Source organism: Pelophylax lessonae (assembly GCF_965119305.1).
Source record: "Pelophylax lessonae genome assembly, chromosome: 5".
In the NCBI taxonomy this organism is placed as follows: domain Eukaryota; kingdom Metazoa; phylum Chordata; class Amphibia; order Anura; family Ranidae; genus Pelophylax; species Pelophylax lessonae.
Window position 1 is genome coordinate 234,560,459 of NC_138772.1, and position 13,238 is coordinate 234,573,696.

At 48.6% G+C, this 13,238-nt stretch overlaps 1 protein-coding gene across 4 annotated transcripts in view; it reads right to left on the minus strand.

Moving 5' to 3' along the window:
• CTNND2 (catenin delta 2) overlaps positions 1 to 13,238 on the minus strand; it is a 921,118-nt gene that overhangs the window by 770,602 nt on the left and 137,278 nt on the right. The gene's annotated exons all lie outside the window — the stretch shown is intronic.

A 13,238-nucleotide genomic window follows, 5' to 3' on the forward strand; every position in this document is an offset into this window, starting at 1 on the left:
GTACAAGCCTTTATGTGTACCTTACTGCAGCCCTCAAATTTTTCACTCGCCTGCTCGCATTTTGGGAGTGGAAAATGATTGAGGGTGAGTGGGAGGCTACCTCAGGAGCCGTTCTCCCAGCGATCACCCAGGGGAAGAGAGAGGAGAGGAAGAAGAAAGCTGGCCAGATCATGACAGAGCGGGGATTGCCCCGCTGTAACAGCATTGATTTGAATTGCTGGGCGCTCGCGGTCACACACAGTCTCGCCTTCTGGCTTGACTTCTCTGATAGACAGAACACCGGATATGTGATGTCTATCATAGGAGCCGATACAAGAGGCGGGACTGTGTGTGACAGCGAGCGCCCGGCAATTCAAATGAAAGCTGTTACAGCGGGGCGATCTCCGTTCTGTAATTATCCAGCTGGCTTTCCTCCTCCTCTCCTCTCTCTTCCCCTGCACTGATCAGACTGAAATAATGGGCACAGGTAAGACTGCATTGACAGGTACAGGTGAGGCTGCATTGACGGGCACAGATGAGGTTGCATTGATGGGCACAGGTGAGGCTGCATTGAGAAACACATGTTAGGCTGCATTAATGGGCACAGGTGAGGCTGCATTAATGGGCACAGGTGAGGCGGTATTGATGGGCACTGATCAGGCTGCATTGATGGGCACAGGTGAGGTTGCATTCATGGGCACTTGAGAGGGGACATTGATGGCCACAGGTGAGGCTGCATTGATGGGCACAGGTGGGGTTGCATTGATGGACACTGGTGAGGCTGCTTAATTGGCACAAGCAAGGCTGCATTGATGGGCACAGGTGAGGCTGCATTGATGGGCACAGGGGAGGCTGCATTGATGGGCACAGATGTGGCTGCATTGATGGGCACTGATCAGGCTGCATTGATGGACACAGGTGAAGTTGCCTTGATGGGCACTACTGAGGCTGCATTCATGAGGACTGGTGATGGGGCCTTGATGGCCACTGATGAGGCTGCATTGATGGGCACAGGTGAGGCTGACTTGAAGGGCACTGGTGAGGCTGCATTGCTGGACACTAGGGAGGCTGCATTCATGGGCACTGATCAGGCTGCCCTGATGGGCACTGGTGAGGTTTCACTGATGGGCACTGATGAGGCTGCACTGATGGGCACTGATAAAGTTGTTATTGTTATTTATGTTTGTAACTTCTGCATTCATGCAAAACTATTTTACAGCGTAATTTTATGATATAAATTATGAGGGCGTGTTTTGAGGCAGAATTAGGGGTGGGGCAACGGGTGGCAAGTAACCCTTAAGGCCTAGCTAGTAGCTTGAAATTTTGAGCCCTGTCTTACTGCTATGTATGATGTGGCCAGCATGTCCTTTCTGGAACTAATATAAGAAATAAATTGCCTCTAACAGAGTCTAGTTTAGAAAAAATAAATACTAATTAATTTAGGAAGTGTACCAGCATTTTATTTCCTGACCAATGTGCAAGAAAACAAAAATCAGATAAGGCCTACAGGACAGCCAGTAACCTATGCAGCTATGTTAGGTATGTTAAAGAATAATGTGCAAAATACTGCAGCCTACTTGAATGATTCATTACATATTGTACGCATATTTAAAGCGAGAAAAAGGCTGGCTCTTAGTAATTATGCATGTCATTTGCTTATATATGGCTACACCACATGAGAAGGATTGTTGGACAGTGAAAGAAGCACTCAAGTCATTGTGTGCTCTTCCAGCAAGGGAGAGATTTTATTTTAGAATCCATCAGGTTTCTTTTAAACAAAACAAATTTTTTGGTGGTTGGTAGATCCTACCTTCTGCAGACTGGGACTGCCATCTATTCACTCAGCTTTATAAACGTATTTATGGCTCAGTAGCTCTGTTTGACAGGGGGTGCAAACCTCATGGTATACTGTAGAACAGGTTCATTGACTGTTTATCTGAAAGGGCACTTGATCAGACCTAAATGCTTTTGTGAAATAGATTAATAGGATTATTTGTAAACACAATGTATTAAAAGCCCAATCTAGTACAATAAATTTCAGTCAAAACATTTATTTTTCCCCAAAAAATTAATTTTTACCTTTTTTAACCTTTTGCTTTTGTTTGTCACATTACCAAAGAACCCCATCATGACCCCCTTTACTCTAGCAAAGGGCATGTCTATTTAGTAAGGTGGCATGTTTATTCACACATACACAGTGGGGAAGTTCTCCATCCGTGGCTTAGGTGGGCAGGGATTCTAGCCAGTAAGCTCTAGCGATCCCAGGATGATAACATTTAGCGTAAATAACAATATAACAAGGCAAGAGGGGAACATAAGAACCCTAAACTTCAGAAGAGCAAACTTTCCCAAAGTGTGCTCAATGATGGGAAGGGTAAACTGGGACCAAACCTTAGGAACATTGACCACAGAGGAAAAATGGGAATGCTTTAGGAACATATTAAACAAATGCATCTCGAGGGGGCGTGGCCGGATGTGAGCGAGGGTAGACGTGCCGGACCGGAGCTCTCTGTTAATCCTGCAACTTACCTCCGTTTTCGGTGTGCGGTGGGGCTGCTCTCCTATACCATCTTGTGGGGGAAGCTCTCAGGTCTCCAGCGATGCCATCCTCGGCCCCAAAACCGGCCCGGCAGCCGCCACAGGACCAGCGCCAGACCCGCTCCGTCAAGAGCCAGGGCTCAGGCTCCGCCTCCGCCATCTTGGCGCCAATGTCTTCACGGAGGAGCGGCGGTACGGGTGCAGGCATGGAGTCACAGAAGCCTACGGACCCCATGCTCTCCGGCACTTCTCAGGGACAGGCTCCGGAGGTAGCTGCGGACCAGCGGGCGATCACAACCCCCATCCTGGAAGCCATAGATGCTTGTAAAGCGGCGTTGAGGGTGCGCATAGATCACCTGGCATCGGAGTGCACGCTCATCCGCCATGACCTGGACAAGTTCAGGGGGAGACTCACTGCTGCAGAGGATCGTATCTCGGAGGTGGAAGACAGCTCACACTCCCATGGCACTCAGCTGGCTGAACTACAGGACATTGTGAAGTCCTTGCAACACCGAGCTGACGATGCGGAGGATAGACAGCGCCGGAATAATGTAAGGGTGGTGGGGCTTCCTGAGGGGCTGGAGGGGAAAAAGCCTGCCACATTTGCGGAGCAGTTCTTTAAACAACTGCTCTCTCTGGAGAATTTACCCCCCACGTATGTGGTGGAAAGGGCTCATAGAGTGCCAACTGGGGCCAGGCCCCCTGGAGCCCCCCCCCCCCCCCCCCCGTCCGTTCCTGGTGAAGTTCCTCAATTACAGGGACAGAGACATGCTCCTCTCGGAGGCGCGGAAGCACCCTGAACTTCGCTTTGAGAATGCACGTGTCATGCTATTCCCCGATTTCTCAGCGGAGACACAACGCCGCAGACGTTCCTTTACTGATGTCAGGAAGCGCCTAAGGGCCAAGGAACTTATCTATAGTATGCAATATCCTAGCAGGCTCAGAGTGCAGTACAAGGGCTCGGTGAAATTCTTTGACACTCCTCAAGAGGCTTCTGACTGGCTGGATGGCTTGTGATGGGTCCTGACTGCCAGTGCTCTCGGCTAGCTGCCCTTTGGATGTGGTCCGTTTTTTCTTTTTACTTTTTTGTTTTCCTGTTGTACGCTGCCCCTGTTGATTTTATCCTCCTGTCATACCATTCCTTCTGGATGTCTACGGCTTGTTGATGGTGTAGGGATGTCTATTTTTGGGGTCCCCTATCCTGCGATCTGGAGACTGGTTATGGGAGGAGGGGGGTGTCGTGTTGCCCTCCTTGCACACTGGGTGATCCGGTCTCATCAGAGACTCCATCGGAACTGTAAGAACATCTTCTATACCGGACTGTTGCTCACATTGGAGAACTGACGTGCGTCACAGTTTTTTTTGGGCAGTTTGGGATTGAAGCCGCATACCAGACTACGTTTTTCATTTTTTTTTTTCTTATTTCACGTTTTGGGAAAACTCGTTTTTGTTCAGCTTTCCCTTTTTCTTTGTTTGTTGGGGGGGTTTGTTCTGGTATAATGGCACGGGGAGTTCTGCACCAGCACCTGTTTTTGTTTGCTCATGTGTATTTTGAGGGGGTAATTTATGGGTCCCTTTTTTCTTTCATCCTGCCCATAGCCCTTACCTGGGCTCTGTGTAATTTTTTTCTCGATTCCCATGGCTGACAATATAAGACTTCTCTCATGGAATGTGAGGGGCCTGAACAATAAGTTCAAACGCGCCAGTGTCTTTCAGTATTTAAAGCTCATTAAGCCACATGTCATCCTCCTGCAGGAGACCCACCTTGATGGGAACATGATTTTAGCTCTCCGTAGGCCGTGGATACAGAGGGCATTTCATGCCACATACTCCACTTATGCTAGAGGGGTCTCCATTCTCATTAGTAAATCTATCCCATGTTCGATCCAGCGGGTGATCTCTGATCCAGGGGGCAGATATGTGGCTGTACTTTTGGATATGTACTCCGTTACCATGCTGTTGGTCGCTGTTTATGTGCCTCCACCTTTTCAGATACAACTGCTATATGATTTAACTGATAAGTTGGCTGAATATATGCATTTACCTGTGTTGTTTATGGGTGACTTTAATGCCATCCTGGATGCTACCTTGGATACTTCCAACCCCAATAGACCGCCCTCGGTGGATCTGCTCACCTGGGCTTCCACAGTGGGCTTGACTGAACTTTGGAGATGGAAGCATCCGCTCTCGAGGGAATACTCTCACCTGTCCACTGCTCATCGTTCCTCTGCTCGCATAGATCTGGCGTTTGGTACTGCCAGGATGCAATCCCTTTTGACTGCCTCGGAATACAGGGCCGGGGGAGTGTCTGATCACAACCCGCTACTCTTGACAGTGAACCTCCAATTGGGGGCTGGAGTGCAGGGTTGGCGCCTGGCTGCAGGCTGGCTCCAACAGGATCAGGTCACTTCCCACCTTGAAAAGTCGATCCAGTCATATTGGACAGAAAATGAGGACTCAGCTGATCAGAGAGTGGTGTGGGAGGCATTTAAGTCAGTGGCGAGGGGAGAGTGTATATCGGCCATTAAATCCGCTAGGAAAGATCACAATGAGGAGGTGAGGATGTTACAGGAGGAGGAGCGGAGACGTGCGGGGGAGAACGCGGCTTTGCCGTCTGATTCCAGCTATGCTGCATTGCTGGAGGCGAGACGCCTTCTCTCTCTTCACGTCTCTGATCTTGCCCATATGGAAGCTAACAATTTACGGGCTTCTATATTCGCACAGGGCGATAAGAATGGCAAGTTCCTGGCACTGCTGGTGGCTGACCAGCAGCCGCCGGTTAATATCCCGCTTATCAGGGCCGCTGGGGGTGTGCTCAGGTCGGATCATCGTGACATTTTGGAGACGTTTACTGACTATTTTGAGGCCCTGTACGCCCCGCTACCGGATAGTGACTCTGTGCACGCGGATGCCCTCCTGGAGGGCGTTGACTTGCCATCCTTGTCGGCGGAGGATAGCGCCCTCATGGATGCTCCGATAACGACTTTAGAGGTGGCAAGAGCCATTGCGGCCTTCCCACCACATAAGGCCCCGGGTCCTGACGGTTTCCCTGCTGACTTTTACAAACAATATTCGGAACATTTAGCGCCTAGACTTAGCTCTCTGTTGCAGCACTGTTTGGAGGTGGAGGAACTTCCTCCCTCCATGATGGATGCCTATATGGTGCTGCTTCAGAAACTGGGTAAGGACCCCCTGGACTGCTCCTCGTACCGCCCTATCGCCCTTTTAAATATGGACCTTAAAATCCTGACGAAGGTCCTGGCCACTCGTTTGGCTGGGGTTATTCACTCGTTGATAGACCCGGATCAAACGGGCTTTATGCCGGGTAAATCTGTGGATACTAACATTAGGAGATTGTTTACCCATCTTCAAATTCCTGGGGAGGTGTCGGGGCAGCGGGTGGTGGTCTCAATCGACTTTGAGAAGGCCTTTGATTCGGTCGACTGGGCCTTTATGCACAAGACGCTGGATCGTATGGGGTTCGGACCCAAATTTAAGACCTGGATCCGACTCCTTTACGCGAGCCCTAGAACAGCCATACGGTTGGGCTATCTCACTTCTCCATATTTCCGGGTGGGGAGGGGGACGAGGCAGGGGTGTCCCCTTTCCCCATTCCTGTTTGCCCTTACCCTTGAACCCATCGCGACCGCACTGCGCAGCTCCCCGGCCGTGGGGTCGATTAAAGTCGGCTCTATTAAAGAATGTCTGGCGTTATATGCCGATGACATGCTGTTGTTCCTGGAGGATCCGGGTCCCTCTTTGAGAGCGGCCCTGTCCATCCTGAACGATTTTGGCAAGTGCTCAGGACTTCGCGTTAACTGTAGTAAGTACTCCATTTTGCCTCTCGATGACGGTGCTCGACCGGCTGCGGCTGGGGACCTGCCTCTTCGCTGGGTGGATGACTTCACCTACTTGGGGGTCAAGATAACTAGGCGTCCCCAGGATTATTTCTCGTTGAATCTGGCTCCTCTATTGCCTAAACTCCAACAAAATATACAAGCTTGGAAACGTCTAGAACTTTCCTTAGTGGGTCGTATTAGTGTCCTTAAGATGAAATTTCTACCTGTAGTCCTATATTTCCTCCGCAATTCTCCGCTATGGGTACCACTGTCATTTTTCCGGAAATTGGACAGCCTCGTCTGTTCATTCCTCTGGTCGCCCGGGGTTCCCAGGATTGGCCTTCGGGCCCTCCGGGAACCGTGGGGTAATGGAGGCCTGGCGCTGCCCGATTGGCGCAAGTATTATTTGGCAGGACAGATGGTGTTTGCGCGGCGCTGGCTGCGGGCGGACGGGGAGGATTCAGCAACAATCTTAGAGGCGGCCCACCTGGGCTCCTTCGAAACCCTTAGGTTGGCGCTGTTTAGGGGTCTGGGCTCAGATCTCCCTTTAACGCTCTCCATGAGAGCGACTGTTAGGGCTTGGGCCCAGTCATTGAAATTGACATGCCCCAGTTATGTTGGATCCTCCCCCTCCGAGCCGTTGTGGATGAACCCTACCTTTCCCCATTTTCGTCGCTTACCTGATTTGATGTTGTGGGCGACACGGGGTATAAAAACCTTGGGTGATATAACAGCGGCGGGGGCTCTCTTACCGTTTGACCGTTTGCGGGAGAAATTCGACCTACCTAGTGGCTTTATATTCCGATACCTCCAATTGCGTCATGCCTTTCAGGCCCAATTTGCCTCATCCTCTGTAGAGCTGTCTCCTTCGGACTTAGAATGTGTGTTGACCTGTGATACCACACTCAAAACTCTCTCCACTGTGTACAAGGATATGTTCCGACTTACACCCCCTGGCATGGTTAGATGTAGGGAAAAATGGACGGCTGAGGTGCCGGACCTACAGGGGGAGGACTGGGATGATGTATGGACGGAGCCTTTCAAATATTTAGTTGCTGCTAGGGACAAGCTAATACAATTTAAATTCCTCCACAGGATTTACTATACTCCGGCCCGTCTAGCCAGAATCTTCCCGACTTTGTCTGCGGAGTGTTGGCGTTGTTCCGCTTCCCCCGCAGATGCAACTCACATTTTTTGGGACTGTGGCCAAATTCAGCAGTTTTGGACTGCAGTGACTTCCTGTCTCGCCGAGGTGCTGCTGACTCCGATCCCGCGAACCCAGCGAGTCTGTTTACTGGGTTTGGTGGAGGAGGTGGTCCCCTCGGTGGCACACAGGACTTTGCTGAGCATTCTTCTATTCTATGCCAAAAAGGCTATTTTATTGCATTGGAAGAAGGTTTCCCCGCCATCCTTACTGTTCTGGAAAGGCCTAGTGAATGCAATGCTACCCCTCTACAAAGCCACCTATGTCTCACGAGGCTGCCCGAAAAAATTTGACAAGGTTTGGAGGGCGTGGGTGGACTCCTCAGACACTGTGGGCTGAAATGTATATTGTGTAACAGTTATGAGACTGGTGGATTGAACGCTCTATAGAAGTGTACTTATGCTATCTTGTATTCTAGTTTTGTAGTCCTGCAGGAACAGCCAGATACTGGGTCTCTTTAATGCTACATTGACATATTTTGATCCCGGGGAGGGGGGAGCTGTGTTGTTTATAAGAAGGGACCGGAGGTTGTTTACTCCGGGGGCCGGTGGTAGGTCGTGCTGTCCTTGGACGGTGGCCTGCGCCGACCCCCTGACCTCGTCGCTCCTGGTCTTCTCAAGGTGCTGGTGGTCGTTTTTGGGTGGGGGGGGGGGTGGGGGTGGTTGTTGTTGGGTTATTGTCTGCCTTCTTTTTTTTTGGGGCTGTTGTGTATGTCTGTTTGTGTTACTCTGTTCTTTCTTAAAAAATCAATAAAAAGAATTTTTCAAAAAAACAAATGCATCTCGCAGTGCATTCCTATGGGAAATAAATTTAGAAGAGACAAAGCCAAACCTGGCTGGCTTAATGTTAAAAAATGTATTAGGGGTAAAAAAATGGCCTTCAAGAAATATAAATCAGAGGGCACAGTATCGGCTTTCGAGCAATACAAGGAGGCAAATAAGAAAAGTAAATACGAAATCAAAATGGCTAAAATCAACTTTGAGAGACAAATAGCGGAGGATAGTAAAAAGAACCCAAAGAAATTCTTTAAATATATCAACAGCAAAAAAACTAGGGCAAAGCATATTGCACACATAATTAACGATGATGGGAGGATGGTTACAGAGGATACTGAAAAAGCAACCGTGCTGAACATTTTTTTCTCGTCAGTCTTTACACAGGAAAAGGAGGGGTACACTGACCATGACTGTATGGTTAGTAGTAATACACAGGACTTGCCGCTATGGCTAACAGAGGGTGAAATCAGGGAAAGGCTGGATAAAATTAACACAAATAAATCACCAGGCCCGGATGGCGTACATCCGAGAGTACTCAAAGTATTTAGTAAGACCATATCTAGACCTCTGTTCCTGATCTTTGCTGACAGTTTTATGACAGGAAATGTACCAGGGGATTGGAGGAAAGCTAATGTGATATTGATATTCAAAAAAGGGCAGAGGCATGTCCCGGGAAATTATAGGCCTGTCAGTCTGACATCAATAGTATGTAAACTTCTGGAGGGGATGAAAAGGGACTATATCGTAGAGTTTGCTAAAGACAACAACATCATCAACAGTAATCAGCACAGGTTTACAAATGGGCGTTCTTGTCAAACCAATCTCTTAACATTCCACGAGAAGGTGAGCTGTGAGCTAGATAGGTGGAGACCAGTGGATGTGGTGTACCTGGATTTCGCTAAGGCGTTTGATACAGTTCCCCACAAGCGCTTAATTTATAAAATAAGGTCTGCAGGCATTGACCGCAAGGTTTGCTCTTGGATACAGAACTGGCTAAAAGGGCGTGTCCAAAGGGTGGCAATAAATAGCGCATACTCAGACTGGTCTGAGGTGGTAAGTGGGGTCCCCCAAGGCTTAGTCCTGGGACCAACCCTGTTCAATTTATTCATAAACAGCATTGAGGTCGGGATCAGTAGTTCGTTATCAGTTTTTGCAGATGACATAAAATTGGGCAGGGCAATAACTGCACAGCATGAAGCAGATATCCTACAGAATGACCTGGACAAAATAACAGAGTGTGCAACGACATGGCAAATGAGGTTTAATGTGGAGAAGTGTAAGGTTTTGCACTTGGGGACTAAAAACATAAAAGCACAATACACTTTAGGGGGGGAACCTTTGGGGGAATCAAAAATGGAGAAAGATCTGGGAGTCTTGGTAGAAGATAGACTAAGCAATAGCTGCAATGTCAAGCGGCAGCTGCCAAAGCCGGCAGAATATTAGCATGCATAAAGAAAGGGATGTGTTCCAGAGATAAAACTATAATCCTACCACTTTATAAAACTCTGGTCCGACCGCATCTGGAGTATTCTGTCCAGTTCTGGTCGCCAGTCCTCAGGAGGGATGTATCGGAGCTGGAGAGAGTCCAGAGAAGGGCAACTAAACTAATTAGGGGATTGGAGGACCTAAATTATGAAGAGCGTCTGCAATCGCTTGATTTATTCTCCCTGGAGAAGAGACGCCTGAGAGGGGACATGATAGCAATTTATAAATACCTCAATGGTGATCTCAGAATAGAAAAAAAGCTATTCAGTCACATGGGGTGCAAACCTCATGGTATAGAACAGGTTAATCGACTGTTTATCTGAAATGGCACTTGATCAGACCTAAATGCTTTTGCAAAATAGATTAATAGGATTATTTGTGAACACAATGTATTAAAAGCCCAATCTAGTACAATAAATTTCAGTCAAAACATTTGCATGAGGACTCAAGGGCATACAATGTGATTAGAGGAGAAATGTTTTAACCTCAGGCAACGCAGGGGGTTCTTTACTGTTAGGGCTACAAGATTGTGGAATTCTCTACCACAAGAGGTGGTTTCTGCAGGAAGTATGATTGCTTTCAAAAGACTCTTGGACGTACATCTCAAGGATCAGAACATTTAGGGGTATGAGAGATGATTACGGCCACACACACCTACACAGGTTGAACTGGATGGACTATTGTCTTTATTCATCCTCAACTACTATGTATGTAACTACGTATGTAAGCATATGCAGGGCCGTCTTACCGCATGGGCACGCTGGGCAGTTGCCCGGGGGCCCCACTTGCCCAGGGGGCCTCATCTGCCCAGAAACCCAGCCCCAGCCAGGCATTAGTCTCAACTCCCGTGAGCATCCCACCGCGGAACTTAGCAGGTGGCAACAGACATCCCAAGTCTCCTGTGAGGTGCGGGAGTCTCCCGTATACGGACTGCAGCTCCCTGACACCCGCAAGTGCGGAGCGATATCCCGGCTGTCTGTGTCAGCTGTCAGAACAGAATCGATGCTTCCTGTATAGTTTCGGCTCTGTCCTGTCACAGATGGAGTGATATCAAATACACTCCGCCTGTGAGGAGACCGAGAAATACAGGAAGCATCGGCTCTGCATGCTGCCTCCATCGCCGCTCCTCACACTCTTCACCAGCAGTCCCCGCCAGCAGTACACAAAGCCGTACCAGCCAGCAGTACCCACAGCTGTACCTGCCAGCAGTTCCCACAGCAGTACCAGCTACCATTAGCCACAGCAGTACCCACCAGCAGTACCAGCCAGCAGTAACCTCCAGCGGTACTCACCAGCAGTAACCACCAGCAGTACCTACCAGCAGTACAAGCCAGCAGTAACCACCAGCAATACCCACCAGCAGTACCAGTCAGCAGTAAACCCAGCAGAAAATCACATGTGCTAGGGGTCTAACTAGCCCCCAGCACATAATTGTAAATATCCCAGCATGTGCAGTGTTTCTCACTGAAGTGGTCACGGTGGTTAGAGTGTTCCTTTAACATCTATCAGAAGAAATAGACCTCTGTATACTCATTGCATTTAATGTGATCATCCTCTAGTTTTGTTAAATTGGTGGGCGGAGGGGCGTGGAGTGCCACCTCCCTGAAATTAGTTCTTGCAGGTTTGGGTGTCTGTGTGGAAAGCGCCTGTCGGCCCTGCGCTGCTGTGAGGCCACTTGGGCCGTGGAGGGGGAGCCCACAGCTGCAGGAATGCCTTTCAACCTCTACAAAAACAGGCACACACAGGACAGTTGAGTCTGACTCCCGTCCGTGTGTGTGTTCACCAAACCCAGCCGCCGAACTTGGAAGCTGTCATTAGCCTGGCACTGCTGTCAGGCTAATTGGGCCATGGAGAGGTGCCACAGCAGTAGGAGTGCCTGCCTGCTTCCAAGGTCCGCCGGGAGACAGGCACACATCAGGACAGCCGCAGCGCAAGTCGCAAGGGCGGAGGCACTGCTTTAGAAGCCTAAAGTGGAAGCCAGCATGGCAGAAAGGAAAGAGACTGAAAGGGTAAGTACTAACTGTTTATTATTTGCAGAAATTAATATTGTCATTTTATGTTCAGAAGTCAAAACATCTGCATGTCACTTTCATTTTGTATACAATTGATGCCCAAATTATTAAGGATATCAGGGCATTTTATTTTTTTCACTTTTTTCAAAATGATTTAAACATTTTTTTTAGCCTTTTTTTTAAATTTTGTATTATTTATTAGGGTTTTTTAGCCTTTTTTTAATTAATTAGTAATTTAATGTTTAAACTGATTTTGTTGGAGGTACCAATAAATATAGCCTTATTTATAATGTAAATTTTATTCTCGTAGGTGTTTGTGTAGGTAGGGCCCTAGTGCACTGTATTGCCAGGGTATCTGCCAACTGTCTCGATTTGCCTTGGACATTAACGGAAATCAGGCCGATGTCCCGGCCTGAGCCTGTTCCTGGCAGAATCCTGAAAAAAAGACTCTGTCATGGGCAGGGGTGCGGTGTGCGTATGGCCGGATCTACGCCCCCCCAAAAAGGTGTCATACTGGCCCACCCACATAGTAAGCTGTGAGTCAGGAGATTCTGGGTGATGTAAAGAGGGAGGATTTTTAAAGAAAACTTCAGCTAGGAGGAGGTAGCGGGAGGGGGTCTACACTGCTTCCCAGCCAATGGGTGCGCTGTCCATTACTTCCCGCAAGCTTCCTGTGTTGTGGCATGAAGTTGCTCTCCAAAGAAGCTGCATTATGCAACAGTAATCGAAAACTGCTAGAAATGCCTTCCTTCCTCCCTTGGGACTCTCTTTTCTTCCTTCCTTCCTTTCTCCATCCCTCTTACTTTCTCTCTCTCTTTTTCTTTCTCTCTCCCTTTTTCTTTCTTTCTTCTTATTTTCTGCGCAGCCACGGCCTCCTGCTGTGTCACTGCCATGTACACTTGTGTGCCTATCCCACCAATAGCCTGTCCCAGTGTCTTCCCTCCCAGCAGCCCAAAACAGCCCAGCGCTGATCACAACCCCCCTCTTCACCAACCCTATTTACCACCCCCTCTTCTCCATCCCCACTCCAACTCTGCTCACCCCCTCTCCTCTCCATTCCCACCCCAACTCTGCTCACACCTCCCCTCCTCTTCTCCATCCCCCCCAACTCTATTCACCACCCTTCTCTAGTTACCCCAACCCCCTGTGCTACATATTACTGACCTCTGCACACTGCCCTACAAACTACCGACCTCTGTACACTGCCTTATCTACATTTCCTATAACTTACCACATTCTCCACTATATAAGTCATCTCAGACTCTATTACACCACTTCCCCTTTAAGCCACACCCAAAATTTAGCTTAATTTTAACGCCAATTTTTTGCCGCATTTCGCTCACCACATTTTTTTCATTCCTGTTAGACCACGCCAACAAATGAATGCCCACACCTAATTAAAATA